Consider the following 16,475-nt stretch of genomic DNA (forward strand, 5'->3'; position numbering starts at 1 on the left):
CCCCCGCCAGCCCTTCTTCTCCCGCCCTCCCCCCCCCCCCCCCCTTCTACTCCCCCGCCCCCCCCCTTGCCCTCCCTCCCCCCCCGCTGCTCTCCCCCTCCCCGGTGCCCCCTTCTCTTCCGCCCTCCCTCTCCCCTGCACCCCCAGCCCCCCGCCTCCTCCCTCCCCCCCCCCCCCCTCCCTCCTCCCCCCCCCCCCCCCCCCCGCTGCTCTCCCCCCCAAGAAAAAAAGATTTAAAAAAAAAAAAAAAAAAACCTCCTCCCTCTCCCTCCCCGCCCCCTTCCTCCCTTTCTCAGCTCCCCAGGCCTCCCCCTCAGCCTACCTCCGTCTCCCCTCTCTTTCTCCTTCTTCCTGCCCCTCTCTTTCCCTTCCCTTCCCCTCTCTCCTACCCTCTCTTTCTCCTTCTTCCTGCGCCCGCGTTCAGGGCGTCCTGGGCAGTAGTTTCACGGACGGAGCTTTTTCAGTGTTGGAATCGGCCTTTTCACATCGATTGGCGAATGGATCCCCATTCAGCCAATCTCCGTCCACCTCCACCAACCGCAAGAACCGTCATTTTTTCAAAAGACGAGCTGCAGCAGCTCAAGAAAGATGTGGAATTAGAGGGCTCCACATCACTTTTCGCCCGCATCTTTAGGTCACACCCTTCCAGATCACAGGCTAGAGACTGGATGCTGGCGGCGTTACCAGGAGACCTCACCCCTCACCTCAAGGATATTCGACTTTTGGGAAGTGGATTCTTCCAAGTGGTTTTCGACTCCCACGAGTCCACAGCCCTTGTTCTCAAAGCTAATCCCTTGGCTTTGGGTTCGAGGAGGATCTTTCTTTTGCCCTACACCTTGGGCTTCGATCCGGTCGAGGAGGACAAGCAGATCACATCACTGTTCATTAGGTTTCCTGGTCTTCCTCAGGTCTACCATCGACTGCTTGCCACTATCGGAGCCACATTCAGAGTGGTCACGGAGATCCCCTTCCTTCCTGGCATGCCTTCTTCCTTGGCAGAGGCAGTCAGTGCAGATGGGGTGCCTTGTGTTAGGGTCATTGTCTTTGACCCTAACATCTCAGATGACCACATTATGCTTCAGCGTCCAGACGGCTCTCTCTTTCGACAGAGAGTCGAGATTTCAGGTAGACAGGACCAGTGCAGGATTTGCAGGACCCTTGGGAACTTTGCTAGAGACTGCCCAAGGAAGAGAAAAAGACCCAAGAAGTCTTCTGGTGCAGCTCCTTCACGTTCTACCACAACTGCACCTCCCCAGCACCCTGTACCACGCACTCCAGGACCACCAAGAGCAACAGGGAGCCCTGCTTCTCGCACCCCAAGACCACTAGGGGCAGCAGAGCGCCCAATGCCCGCAGCAGACCCAGTACCACGATGGAGAGCTATCAGAGCGGCTCCCTTACCTCAGGAGGAGACTTTTGATCCTATTCAAACAGACGCCTTCCAGACTCCAGAGGTGGACGTTGCTGCAGCCCCAGACACTACAGCTCCACATCAGGAGGGGCCTTTAGATCCACCACCCCAGTCACTTTGGTCTCTGACCCCTTGGTTTCTGACCACGAGGGGACTACAGGTACTTCTTCCCCGCAAACTGTTCCTGCCACAGTCAGGACAACCGAGAAAGTGCAGGCGCAGATGAGGGCTCCTGATTCCTCTTCACCCCAACCACAGGCCTCCTCAACCCCTAGCTCCAATTTTGCTGATAGAGGCCTGGCAGGTCCTTCTCCTCCATCTTCCACGAGTGCATGTCTTCTTCGCACTCCTCGGCCAGACTTGCTTATCAGGAATTCTTTTTCGGCACTGGCAGATTCAGCGACTTTCATGGATGATGAGGAGTTTGTGCCCTCCACCTTAGGGGTCTCGGTCATTGGGATTCCTTCTGACAGGGCCTCCCTTTCAGCAGGTGTGGGGATCCTTTCACCTGTTGAGTTTCCTACCCTCGGCAGAAGTGTTTCGGCCCAGGGAAAGCCGGTCTCCTCTACTAGGTCGGGTAAGCCTTTCCATCCAGCATCCTCCTGTCGATGAGGATAGTCAGCTGGAACATACAGGGCCTAGGCGGAGTTCCACACCGTCGCCGTAGGCAGCTGATCCGGAACCAGCTTCATCCAGGCATCACTGGAGGTGCTATTGATATCCTTTTTATCCAGGAACACAAGCTGGATGCCAGTGATTGCTCTAAGTCTGGCAAACTGCTTTTAGGACATACCTTGTGGTCGCCTGCTATGGGCACAAGGGGAGGTACTTGCATTTCGGTCTCTCTTTCTAGTCTCCCCTTGGTTGCTGGTCATGGTATTATCTCCCCTTCTAGAGCTGAATGGATCATTATTTTGATTGCAGGGTGTAAGATTGGTCTTCTCAATCTTTATGCTCCCAACAACAGAGGGGAGCGGATCTCCTTTTGGAAGGAGTTACTATCTTGGGCCCCCATTGCAGATTCTTAGATCATTGGTGGCAACTTCAACATGGTTGAGTTGCCTTCAAACAAAAAGGGAGGCAGACATGGTGATATTCATTCTTTGGAGAGGGCAGCCTGGGATGCCTTTCTCTTTCAGTTCAGTGGCAGAGACACTTGGTTGGATGATGCCTTTCATATTATGCCACAGTCACTCCTGTACTCTTGGTCGAACAGGAGAATACACATGCCCATTCATGCACGGATTGACAGATTTTATGTAGACGATTGGCACTTGACAGAGGAGGATCTGTATGCATTTCTACTGGGGTTTCCACCTCAGATCATTTTCCAGTGGTGTTGCAGATTCTTGAGCCTCATCGAAGAGGACGCTCTGCCAGTGTTAGGATTCCGGATGCTTTTTATGCAGAGGAGAGCCTCATGGAGGATATTTTACAGATTTGGGTTTCTCACATACAGGGTGGAGCTGTCCATCCATCTCAGGTAGCTGCAGCCTTATCTGGAATTAGTGACTATTATCATTCAGTCGCTGATTCTAGGAGACTTTAACATGGTTGAGTTACTGTCAGACAAAAAAGGGGGTAGAGAAGGAGGACTTCACTCTTTGGAGAGAGCAGCTTGGGATGCCTTTCTTTTTCACTACTGTGGCAGAGATACTTTGTTGGACGATGCCTTTCTTATTCAGCCACAGTCCCTTCTGTTCTCTTGGTTGAACAGGAGGCAGCAGATGCCTATTTATGCACGTATTGACAGATTCTATGTAGATGATTGGGCACTTGACAAAGGTGGATCGGTATGCATTGCTGCTGGGATCTCCACTTCAGACCACTTTCCTGTTGTGCTGGCTATCTCAGAGCCTCACCTGAGAGGCTGATCTACCAGCATCAGAATTCCAGATGCCTTGTACACAGAGGAGGACCTTATAGAGGCAGCCCTGCAGATATGGGTTTCTCATGTCTAGGGTGGGTAGCCATTGCCATCATAGGTAGTTGCTGCCCTTTCTGGTATTAGCAACTTCTACCTCTCAGTTGCTCGTACAAGGAGATGAGATATTCTCAGACGTGAGATTGGTGTTCGCCAGCAGTTGGCAGCTTTGTAGAGGGAAGAGCAGAAACGGCCTTCAGATGCTTGGATTCAGGAGCGCCTTGCTACAGCAAGGGCTCATCAGCAAGTATCACTTGATCAGAGAGCAGAGTATGCCTTTCATATGCACGGGAGTCCTTCTGGATTCAGATGGGTGGCAGAGTCAATAAACACTTTTTCTCTACTCTTAGCCCTAGACATAGTAGAGAGAGTGTATCCCAACTTATTGACTCACATGGGGTTTTACAGACAGATCCTGATGATGTCATGCGCATAGCTTCAGATTTTTATGCCACACTTCTTACTGCTGATCCTGAGACACGGGATAGAGAGGATGCTAGACAGGTTATTTGGTGGAGCATCCCTTTGTTCGTGCTAGAAGAGGCTGCCCGTGAGGGGCCCTGCATGCTAGCCCATATGGCTATCAAAGTATGAACCGTGTCAGTCCAAATACCCGTGAACACCTGTGATGGGTGTATCTGGGTGCCATCCAAGGCCTCAGTACATCTGGCTCTCCAAATGTGCCAAGAGGAAATGCTAGCCAAAATCTCCCAAGAGGTGTCCACTGAAACTTGAGAAGCTCTGAAGGGCGTAAGTGGCACATCCTGCAGAGAGCAGGGCTCTATCACCTGCCGGCGGACCGACAGTGCCCAAGAAGAAGGCTCACCCTCATAAAACACCTGGGGGCCGGTAAGAGATAACCATGCGACCGAGCCCCAAGTCATGAAGAAAGGGGAAGTGTGAAAGATGCTAGGTATCCGAGCAACCCCTTTCCAAACAGTCCTCGCTTGACTGTAGTCCCAAAGGCAATGTCACACTGACTCCTCTGCAGAATGACATCGAGGACAAGTGGGATCAGCCCCAAACCTTGATCTCCACAGGTTCACTGCAATCCCTCCATGAATAGAAAGCCAAAAGAAAAGAGTGATCTTTCTATTTCTGAGGGATTTTCAGAGCCACCTCCAGAAATTTCTACGCAAATCTGCGGTGATGAAGAAGCTTTCCCAATGGGGGGCTCTGGAGGGGATCCAACCCCTATTGTTCAGCTGAAACCTCCTGGCATTACCAACCGTGAAACGAAAGAAGGGAATCCCCCTCTCTCGGTGCCCATGATCTATCCACTCCCACTCTCCTGGGTCCCACTGCAAGCACCTGATAGGTGCACCTCCATATAACCACAACCTCCAGGATCCCAAGGCCAAAAACAAAGGGTCGGGGTCTAAGTACCACTGCAAGCCCGCTCCATGGTCCACAAAACTAGCAATCCTGACAGGCTGAAAGGCAACCTCAAGAAGAATGCCATCCTTGGAAGTAGATAGTAAACCTCCATCCCCAACATCAAGGCGAGGATGATTTGGATGGGGGTAGCCACGATTTTCAGTCACTTTGCCCACTCCCCATTCTTTATGACATGGGGCTCAGTGGCTTGGATTTCTCTTATAGGGCCTCAGGTATTCTATGAGAGACTTAACTCCTCTCGGGCCATTTTGGTTCGATGTCATCAGATTGAGTCCTGTTCGTTGGATGTGGTACCACACCTTCCTTTTACAGATGTACATGCCTCTGTGGATACTCCTTGGGAGATTTTAGCGAGCATAGCATCCTGGCATATCTGAAGAGCCAGATGCATAGAGGCTATGGAGGGTACTCAGGTTCATCCCTCGCACACTTTGGCTAGGATCTGGACAGACACTGTACATACTTTGATGGCCGTATGGATGAGTATACAGGGAGACTCCCGTGCAGCCTCAGCTTGGAGGGCTTCTTTCTTCAGGGAAAGGAAGGATTCTCCTTTCTTCTCTGAGACTCCTAAAGGGTTGAGGTGGCACTTTCAGCCTCAGCCTTGGTTGTTTTCCACCTCACTTTGAGGGGGGTTTTATTTATCCTCATGATTTCATGATGTTGTATTTTCGCTCAGAGCTTGCTCTAGCGAGTTTTTTTCTTAATTAATAGAAGTCTCTTTTTTGGGGAAAAAAAAATTATGCCAAAGGACTGCAAAAGTCAGAAAAGCCCTAAATTCTGAAAATTAGGGTTTTTGTTAAAAGGTTGGGTTTGGAAAAAAACTGGTTGAAATGTGCAGAGTTATAACCCCAAGTGCAGCTCAGGCCTAAAATTCCAAAAAATTTCCGAGAAATTGGAAAGAAATTTGAAAATGCGAAATCATGATAGTTTTTTTTTTTTTTTTTCCATGAAAAAGACTTCTATTAAGTAAGAACAAAAACCCGCGAGAGCAAGCTCAAAGCGGAATACATCATGAAATCATGAGGATAATAAAAAAACCCCTCAGAGTGAGGTGGAAAGAAGCCAAGGCTGAGGCTGAAAGTGCCATCTCAACCCTGTAGTAGATTCAGAGAAGACAGGAGAATCCTTCCATTCCCTGAAGAAAGAAGCCCTCCTAGCTGAGGCTGCACGGGAGTCCCCTTGCATACCCGTCCATACGGCCATCAGAGTGTGTACGATGTCTGTCCAGATACTAGCCAATGTGTGCGAGAGATGAACCTGCGTACCCTCCATAGCCTCTGTGCATCTGGCTCTCCAGATATGCCTAGGCTGCTATGCTCGCTATAATCTCCCAAGAAGTATCCACAGAGGCATGTACAGCTGTAAAAGGACGGTGTGGAACCACATCCAACGAACAGAACTCAACCCGATAACGTCGAACCGAAATGGCCCGAGAGGAGTCAAGTCCCTCATAGAAAACCTAAGTCCTGTAAGAGAAAGCCAAGCCACCGAGCCCCAAGTCATAAAAAGTGGGGAATGGGCAAAGTGACTGAAGATCCTGGCTATCCCCATCCAAATCAATCTCGCTTGTCTGCAATCCCATAAGCAATGCTGAATAGACTCCGAAGCAGAAAGGCAACGAGGGCAAGTAGGGTCGGCGGCTCCGAATCTGGACCTCCAAAGGTTCACTGCAATCCCTCCTTGGATAGAAAGCCAAAAGAAGATAGTGATCTTTCTATTCCTGTGGGATTTCCAGAGCCTCCTCCAGAAGTACCTCTGCTGATCCGCAATAATACCAAAAGTCTCCCAATGAGGAACTCTGGAGGGTCTCCAGCCTCTACTACTGAGCTGAAATCTCCTGGCATTACTGACCGTGTAACGAAAGAAGGGGATGGTCTTCTCTCGATGCCCCGCGTCAATCCACTCCCACTCTCCGGGGTCCCACTATAAATACCTGATGGGAACTCCTCAATAGAGCCAGAGCCTCCAAGACCCGGTGGAGAGTAACTGGGGGTCAGGGTCTAAGAACCACTCTGAATCTGATCCCTGCATCAAAAGGCCTACAACCCTGATAGGCTGAAAAGCAGACTCAAGCAAGATGTCCTCTGTAGATCTGAGCACTCTGCCACCATCCTGGACACTGAAAACCAAAGCATCCTCCTGTGCATCTCGGAAGGCTAAGACCTGAAGTGGAACCCCGCCTCTCGAGAAAGTACCTGCCCAAGTAGAGGAAGTGAGAGGCATATCATCTGTATCTATCCAAGCCTCTGGAAGGGCTGCCTCAATCTGCAAGATCCTCCCTGCACTCCCTCTGAGATGTCCTGTCAACCTTGATTTGGTTTCCTCTGGAAGCCTACGGAAAGCTTTCCAAGATCCCAAAGAAGAAGCAGGTCCCCTCTCCCACCTGGCCCACTGCATGTAGAGTGAGGCACCCAGTGGCCTGCCAAGATCATCTAAAATACTGTCGTTCCACATGATGGGCTGCCTATCAATCTCTTCCCGGGAGGAAGGAGGAATCCTCCGAAGAGAGCTTCTGAAACTAGCCCAAGCTTTCAGAATGGCAACCATGAGAGGGGATGAAGGTGACCTGAGGTGTGCTGTGGTGAAGATCCATCCAACACTGCTCATCCAGTCTCCTCCTGAGGAAGGTGTGCCCTCTGTACGCTGCTGATAAGAAAGTCCTTCCACGGTTCCTGTCCTGACATAAGTCCTCGCACCACTATCTTGCAAAGTAAAGCTCTGCACTGTAAATCTGGATCAATAATATTGAGACCCCCATCCTGTGTAGGGAGGATGAGGGTCTCCCAAGCCACTCTGGCTAAGGCATCTGCTGTGCCATCAAGCCCACTCCAGAGAAAGTTCCTGATCGGTCTTCTGAGCTGAATGATGCAGTCCCTAGAACGGCACCAACATGAACAAATAAACCAGGCAGTGGCCAAGAGGACCTGGTTGACCACCACAACTCTAGAGGCAAGATCCAGCTTGGCTGAGCTCCAAAAGAGAAGCTTCCTTCTGATGCTCTCCAACACGCGAGCAAACTGCTGCGTGGTAGAAATACCCAAGCCGACCTGGCAGCCCAAATACCTGATAGGCACACCCCTCTGAACCCAAGTGAACCCTATGTCAAGCCCCCAAACTGGAGTGTCCTCATCACTGATCCAAAAGCCATTGGATTTATGCCAATTTATCTGCGCCCCTGCCGCCAAGCAAAATAAATCCAATACTGTCCTGAAAGAAGTGAGCGTCTGTGGAGAGGCATCCAAATAAATCGCTGTGTCATCAGCCAACTCACTGTCAAGCAGCTCCTCTTCTCTTCTGATGGGAAGTCTCAGCCCAAAGATGTCAGCTTGAGATCTAACATAGATACTCATAGCTTCGGCCACGAATAAAAAAAGGAAAGGAGCAAGGGGGCATCCCTGACGGACTGATCTCGAAATCTGAAATCTCTCACCCCTTACCCCACCAATAAGTACCTGGCTATGGGCTGATCTGTACAAAGAGGAAACACCTCTGATCCAAACATCAGTGAATCCAAAGCGTAGAAGGGTGACCTCCAAAAAACTCCAATCTACTCTGTCATAAGCTTTTTCAAAATCCAATAGTAGAATGGCAAGATTCTGGCCACTCTGCATGGCCCACTCTGAAGCTTCCCAGAAAGAAAAAATGTTATCAAAAATACTTCTGCCATGCACAAATCCCGTCTGAGTGTCATGAATAAGATCAGGGAGAAGTGGCTGCAATCGGAGGCTGATAGCCTTGGCCAGAATCTTGTAACAAGTCCCCAGAAGTGTGATAGGCCTCCACTGGGACAATAAATTTCTGCTATACCTCCTTTTGGGATAAGGTGGATGAGGCCCTCTGTAAGCGACTCAGGCATCTCGCCAGAGTCCCAAATGGCCTGCATGGCTGAAGTAATATAGTCTCCAATCATATCCCAAAATGCAATGAAAAAAGACGGGGTGAGGCCATCTAAACCTGGGCACTTGCCCTTGTGAAGGGCTGAAAGTGCAGTCCTGAACTCTGTGTTGGTGAAAGGTGCGTCAAGTAGAACATGCATATCCGGATTCACCAACACTGGGATACTCTGCCAAATAGCCTGTCTAGCATCCTCTTTATCGTGTGTCTCAGGATCAGCAGTAAGGAGGGTGGCATAGAAATCTGAAGCTATGCGTAAGACGTCATCTGGCTCTGTCTGTAAAACCCCATGTGAGTCAATAAGCTGAGATACACTCTCTCTACTATGTCTAGGGCCAAGAGTAGAGAAAAAGTGTTTATTGACTCTACCACCCATCTGAATCCAAAAGGACTCCCGTGCATGAAAGGCATACTCTGCTCTCTGATCAAGCAATAACTGCAGATGAGCCCTCGCTGCAGCAAGGCGCTCCTGAATCCAAGCATCTGAAGGCCGTTTCTGCTCTTCCCTCTGCAAAGCTGCTAACTGCTGGCGAACACCAACCTCACGTCTGAGAATATCTCGTCTCCTGGTAGAAGCAACTGAGCAGTAAAAGTCGCTAATACCAGAGAGGGCAGCGGCTAAATGTGATGGATGTGGCTGCCCACCCTGGACATGAGCAAACCATATTCGTAGGGCTGCCTCCGTAAGGTCCTCCTCTGTGTAAAAGGCATCTGGAATCCTGATGCTGGCAGATCGGCCTCTCAAGTGAGGCTCTGAGATAGCCAGAACAACAGGGAAGTGGTCTGAAGTGGAAACCCCCGCAGCAATGCATACCGATCCACCTCTGTCTAGTGCCGAGTCATCTACATAGCATGAATAGGCATCTGTTGCCTCCTGTTCAACCAAGAGAACAGGAGGGACTGTGGCTGAATAAGAAAGGCATCATCACACCAAGTATCTCTGCCACAGAAATGGAAAAGGAAGGCATCCCAAGCTGCTCTCTCCAAAGAGTGAAGTCTGCCTTCTCTACCCCCTTTTTTGTCTGACGGTAACTCGACCATGTTAAAGTCACCTCCAATCACCCAAGAATCCACAATGGGGGCCCAGGAGAGCAAAGTCTTCCACATAAGGACACGTTCCCCTCTAATGTTGGAGGCATATAGGTTGAGGAAGCCAACCTTACGCCCTCCAATCAAAAGAATAATCCACTGAGCTCTAGAGGGGATAATGACTCCGTGCCCAACAACTAAGGGGAGAACCGACTGCGAAACTGAAATAGAAGTGCCTCCCCTAGTGCCCAAGGCAGGCGACCAAAAAGTATGGCCAGAAAGCAACTTGCCTGACTTGGCACAATCTCTATAATCCAGCTTGTGCTCTTGAATAAATAATATATCAATGGAACCCCCAGTAACACCTGGATGAAGCTGATCCCGGATCAGCTGTCTACGGCGGCGATGTGGGACGCCACCTAGGCCCTGTATGTTCCAACTGATAATCCTCATCAACGAGAGGATGTAGAGTGGAACACCTTCCCCGACCTAGTGGCGGAAACAAACCCCTCAACAGGGGAAGACCTCCTGCTCGAGGAGGGAGGGAAGGAACCCAGTGGTGGAAAATCAATAGGGGAAAGAATCCTGGCACCTGAAGAAGAAGCCCTGTCAATAGGAAACCCAACCACTGGCTCCCCAAAAGTAGCGGGCACAAACTCCTCCTCTGGGAAATCTGAACTCTCTGCCAAGGCTGAAAACGAGTTCTTGTGGAGCAAGCCAGACATTGGAGTACGAAGGATCCCTTGTGAGGGAAGAGGATCAACAGTGTAAGCTATCCCCTTCCCCCTATCCAAGGGAGGGAGTGAGGAATGCTCTCTATCCTGTGTCTGCCCAGCCGCGGAGATCTCTCCGTCCTCAAGAGGAGCATCTGGCACTGCTGGATCTAAGGAAGAAGCTGCAACTGGGGAGGAGGTCGAAGCTTTAGCGTCTCGGACTGTACAAGGTGAGACAGGAGGGACAGCTCGAGGTGAAGCAGAGTCTACTAAGGTACCCTCGTGAACTGAAGGAGGGACCTGCACACGTACTGGAACCCACTGTAAAGCGTCGCGTGTTCCTGAGGGAGGTGGGGGTCGAGGAGCAGGTGAAGGACCTGTACCACCCCCCTGTCGAGGCCGAGGAATAGGTACTGGACCTATACCACCACCTGACTGAGCAGGACCGCCACGTGAAGAACGAGGAGTAGGAGTTGGACCTGTACCACCCCTCTGTCGAGGTCGAGGGGCAAGTGCCGGGTCTAATCCCCCCCCCTGACCCCCCTGTCGATGCCCTGAGGCAGTAGATGTACCAGAGGGCTTCTTGGGCCTTTTCTTCTTCCTGGGGCAATCCCTGGCAAAGTGTCCCGAGGTCCTGCAAATCCTGCACTGGTCCTGCCTGCCTGAAATCTCCACTCTCTGGCGAAAAAAGGAACCATCCGGGCGCTGGATCATGACGTGGTCCATCTTGAGGTTAGGATCCTTGCAAAGGACCCTAACTCTAGGAACCCCATCAGCCTTGGTTGCCTCTGCTGCAGTCAATGGCAACCCAGGGAGGGGTGGGATCTCAGCAACTGCGCCAAAATGCTCCCCAATAACAGAAAGAAGTCGATGGTAAACCTGGGGAAGCCCGGGGAACCTGATGAAGAGCGAGAAGATTTTCTTATCTGCCTCTACTGGGTCGAAACCAATGTGAAAGGCTTCAAAGAAGATCTTCCCGTGTCCCAGGTGTAAAAACTCGGCCTTGAGCACAGTGCTCGCAGCCTCTGGAGTGTCAAAAACAACCTGGAAAAAACCTCATCCCAGAAGGCGAACATCTAACAATCGAGGAGTGAGGTCTGGGGGGAGAGCCGCAAGCATCCAGTCTCTGGCTTGGGATCTGGAGGGGTGAGACCGGAAGATGCGTGCTAGCAACGTGGTAGAGCATTCAATCTCTACATCCTTGCTGCTGCAACTCGTCTTTAGAGAAAGTGATAGTTTTCACGGCCGGTGGAGGTGGAGTAGGATTGGCTGACGGGGTATCCATCGCCAATCAAGGTGAGGAGGCCGACTCTAACAAATTAAAGGCTCCTTCCGTTCCAAAAAAGCTGAGGGAGAAAAGGGGGCAGAAGGAGGGGAAAGGAGGCAAGGAGGAAGCAGGGGGGAAGGGGAGGAAAGGAGGAGAGGGGCTGGGGCTGAGAGGGGATAGGGGCAAGCTGAGAGGGAGGGAGGGGGCGTTGGAGGGGAGGGCTAAGAGGGAAAGGAGAGGAGAAGAAGGAGAGGGGAAGGAGAGAAGGGAAGGGCAGGAGAGGGGGGGGGGGAGGGGGCGGAGAAGCAGGGAGGAGGCGGGGGGAGCAGGCTGAGAGGTAGGGAGAGGACTGAGAGGAAGAGAGGGAGCGGGAGAGCAGGCAGGGAGGGGGCGGGACAGCAGGGAGGGGGCGGAACAGCAGGGGGGAGGCGAAGGGCAAGCAAGGGAGGGGGGGGGACAGGGGGAAGGGGCGGAACAGCAGGGGGGAGGGAGCGGAGGCAGGGAGAGGGGGCGGAACAGCAGGGGGGAGGGGGCGGAAGCAGGGAGAGGGGGCGGAAGGGCAGGGGGAGGGAACGAGGGACAGGCAGGGGGAGGGGGCGGAGCAGCAGGGGGGGAGGGGGGGGAGCAGCAGGGAGGGGGCGAGGGACAGGCTGAGGGGAGAGAGAGAGGGACGGGCTGAGGGAGGGGGAGCAGCAGGGGAACGGGGAGGAGCAGCAGCTCGAGCCTTGACAGCACTGCCTTTGGGATTGCAGGTGAAATTAGGATAGTTTGGCTAGGCAGATCTTCAAATACCCATATCTTTCCGTAGAGACGTTGTATTGACAAGCTGTAAAAAGGAAAAATGTATATCTCAATGAGATCTACATTTTGCTTTCCTTGCTTGACTTCGAATTTGATGCTGTTTGGCCTATAGAGATATCATCGTAAAGGTTGCGACTCCTTTTTTTTATAACGATTTTGGCACGGACAACTTCAATAGCGACGAGGAGACTAATGGCGGCTGGTGGGTTGCTGCAGTAAGAAGCAACGCACGAGTGAGGCTAAGGAGTAGAAGTAGAGGAGCTCAAGAGAGAAGAGGGCCTTCCAAGGAGGAAGAGACTTGAGTATCTTCATTGGCCTCCCTCACCTCAACCTCTTGGAAAGGGAAGGAGAGACAAGGCTAGGAATTGGCTCTAATACCACATGAAATAAACATAGTGGGTGGGAGAGAAGCAAGCTAACACTAGAAATGAAAAGGAAAGATAGCAAGCATAATAAAATGGAAAGGAAATGAAAGCAATGAACAAGTACTCACATGTAGACCAAAGTAGCTTGTACTTGAATGAGTTGAGTGTTATGACAAGTGACAAGTACAATGTCTTTATAGGATAGGCACGCACATAGTAAGTACCAAATGTATATGAGATAACTCCCAATATGACATGTGGCACTCCTAGACACCTAGCACTATAAAACTCACACTAGGACTCACTAGAATACGCCAAAACTGACTCAACTTGACTCTATTTCCTAACAGTTCATGAGTCTTTGTGTGAGAGAGTGCCATGTGGCATCTTGGGAGTTATCCCATATACATATGGTACTTGAGTGTGTGTGTCCACTCTATATGAGTGTTGTACTTTCACTTGTCACATCAATCAACCCAAGTGGATCTTTTTCGTCATGTAAGTGATTTCCTTTGGTTCTTGCATTTCTTTTCATTTGCAGTTCCTTTCATTTCTATTTCAAGTTATCCTTCCTCCCTTCTAGCTCCCTTGCCTTCTTTCCACCTCCTCCTCGTTCCTTCATGTGGTATCAGAGCCATGTCCCCTTTCTAGCTCTCCCTTCCTTAGGCAAACCTTAGGAGTGAGGTAGCCCGGAAATGGAAGCTCTCTTCTCCCAAAGGGCAGCTCTTCCCTCAAGCTCTAGCCTCATCATGGAGATCAAGATGCCGACTTGGAGGAGCTGCTCATCATCTACTTGCTGCTAGCTGCCAGTGCAACAGCTCGCATTGCCTCCAGCCTCTCTTTTCCTGCCCGTGCTGCCTCCGCGATGCTTCTTCTCCCTGCCCATTGCCCGCGTTGCATCTTCTCCTTGCCCGCTGCCCATGATGCCTGTTTTGTATGCTGCCCACGTTGCCTCTTCTCCATGTTGCCTCTGCTGCCCACTTCCTCCTCTTGGCGCTGCATTCATTTTGAAGCTGTCACACAATGGCTTCTCTTTCCACATCCCTCATTGTTGAGAAGTTCAAGGGCGAGGGGCTCCCTACTTGGTAAACGAAGATGCAGCTGCTCCTCATGAAAGAAAATGTATGGAATGTGATGATCGCGACTACGCCACAATGATGGATCTTCAACAACTCAAGATATGGAAGGAACAAAACTCAAGCCATTGCTCTTATTGGGCTTTGCCTCGACAACTCTTTGATTCATCATATCAACTTCAAATCTACTGCCAAGGAGATTTGGGCGCATCTCAAGAATATTTTTGGTAATAAAATAAAAAACTCTAAGGTTTTCTTGAAGCTGCAATTTTATAAGTTAAAAATGGAGGATAATGATGCATTAAGTGCACACTTGGAAAAAATGCAATCTCTTGTTCAACAACTTTCTAGTCTGAAGTGTTCACTTGATGATGAGGACAAAATGGTTATCCTCATGAAGAGTATGGAATGAGTCTCTCGTTTTGAGAATACTCTTGAAGTACTTTGGCTTGCCTCGACAACCTTTGATGATATGGTGACTCTTCTTCTCGAAAAAGATCGCTGGAACAAAGAATGTCCGCTCTTTACATCAGGCACTGAAGAAGCTCTTGCCTCCACTAGCAAATGGAAAGCCCATAAGAACATCACGTGCAGATATTGTAAGCACAAGGGCCATATTGAAGCACATTGCTACACAAAGAAAGAAAAAGAACAAGACCAGTATCATGCCAACTTGGTTGAAGGAGAGGAGACCCCAAAGGAGATTCCAGTCATTGACCAAGAACTATCTGCCCATGTCACCCTCATTGAGGATGGCGACCCATATGTATTATGATTTCTCTTATGTGAGTCAATAAAGGTCCTCTGCCTTGAGTAGTCCCTTTAAAATGATGTATGCTTTTGTGTCTTTGGAGTTAATAAGAATACTCTACCCTGGGTAGTCTCCCAAAAAATGATTGTATTGGGTTTTTACTCTTATGGCTATGCGAGACTCCTACCTAGTTCGGGGGGTGATGAGGAATGGTTCTCACTACCGGTCGCTGAGAAGTCACCATCACACGGGAGGTGTTGGATAGTTGGACTTCCTCTTTGCAGTATTGCAGTGGAGGGGGGATCGGTCTACTCCTTGCGTGTTGGGTCTCACACTCTTTGCTCTAAGGGGAGATATGAGTGTTGTACTTTTATTTTTCACATCAATCAACTCAAGTGGATCTTTTTGGTCATGTAAGTGATTTCCTTTGGTTCTTGCAGTTCTTCCCATTTCCATTTCCTTTCCTTTCAATTTCAAATTATGCTTCCTTCCTTCTATCTCCCTTGCCTTCTTTCCACCTCCTTTCCGTTCCTTCATTTGGGCCCTAACCCATGTCCAACTAGCTACTCTATGCTTTCTGGCCACCAACAAGAGCGTGATCTAAACAGTTTCTCATCTTCTTTTGGGATTCCTAGGTGGACGGCACTTAAAACAGTATATTTTTTGGGTTACTTTGAAATTAATAAATCAAGAGGAGGACAGAAAATATTTGTCAAGCATGGGGTCAGAATCTGACCCCAAGATTTGAATTAGTATCTATTTGTAGCATCAGTCAGACAGTTTCCATGAAAAACAGTAATTGGAAGGGAAACAGTTGGCAAATAGTTAGAGAATCCCGATGATTTACCCTCATGTTCTGACAATATTCTGAAAACAAGTAGGAAACATATACAAAATTATTGGTCATATTGAACTCCAGGAGAGTATGAAAAAGGAAGATCTGCTCCTCCACAAAATAAAGGAAACTCCATCGAATATCAAGCACTTGGTTCAGAACACTATTGGAATAAACATGCAATTTGATGATCTTAAATATATGCTGCAGAAAGGAAATGAATACCTCTTGTTGTGGACCAAGGGATATACTTTTGACAGCTCCAAAAAGGAGGTTTTTTTCACAAAGCTTAATGGCCTGGTGTAGCTCCTTCAAATGACCCCATTTTGGCTGCCTAAGCAACCCTGTAGCAAGACAATGGAACACAATAATCGTTAGGATACAATTCGTGCAACAGCGGTAGTTCCCATTTCCTCTTATATTCTCCAGTTTTTGATTATATTGAAATTTGTGTGTGTCAGTAACCATACAGATGAGGTAATCATCTTGCCTTCAAGCATGTAGTGATATCTAAAAGATACTGATGCAGAATAATAGGGCATAAAGTAAGATGTGCACAGACCGTATTCATCTATTGGAGCATCATAATCGTAGCTTGTTGCAATGAAAGGTCCTCCTGCTGTACGTTCAAAGTTGGTTCCTCCATGGTACTGAGATTTCAAACATCAGAATGTTAAAGAGTATTGTTCTTCTTTGTAAAATCAAGTAGCCTGAGCTTGAAGCAAAGTTATCTTGTATCTCATACCATGTAATAGTTTTGAAAAGTACCACCTCTCTGGAAAAATCGTGCTACGGCAAAGGCAATGTCTTCAACAGGGCGATGAGGTTCTAAGCCACCAAACGCAAGAAACCTGTTGATGATTTTCATATGTTAGTTTTGTTCACAACCAGGGGATATTGATATCTTTAATTCTACACATATTTTCATTGGCACTTTACCACTTTTTACATGCTTTGCATGATGTATTTGTGCCTTGAGTGTCTTTCTTTTGTTAGTTTCTTTCATAC

General features: G+C 49.4%; 1 pseudogene across 1 annotated transcript in view; it reads right to left on the reverse strand.

Moving 5' to 3' along the window:
- Window positions 1-16,475, reverse strand: part of LOC147896151 (beta-galactosidase 8-like) — a 105,997-nt pseudogene that overhangs the window by 25,046 nt on the left and 64,476 nt on the right. Inside the window, exons 8-10 of the transcript XR_015541857.1 lie at window positions 16,213-16,318; window positions 16,030-16,117; window positions 15,693-15,811 (exon numbers count right to left, since the gene is read on the reverse strand). The product of XR_015541857.1 is annotated as a beta-galactosidase 8-like (transcript). The remainder of the gene's footprint in view (window positions 1-15,692; window positions 15,812-16,029; window positions 16,118-16,212; window positions 16,319-16,475) is intronic.

Source organism: Dipteris shenzhenensis, chromosome 12, assembly GCF_047967505.1.
Source record: "Dipteris shenzhenensis isolate YYH24624 ecotype China chromosome 12, Dip_SZ_1.0, whole genome shotgun sequence".
In the NCBI taxonomy this organism is placed as follows: Eukaryota; Viridiplantae; Streptophyta; class Polypodiopsida; order Gleicheniales; family Dipteridaceae; genus Dipteris; species Dipteris shenzhenensis.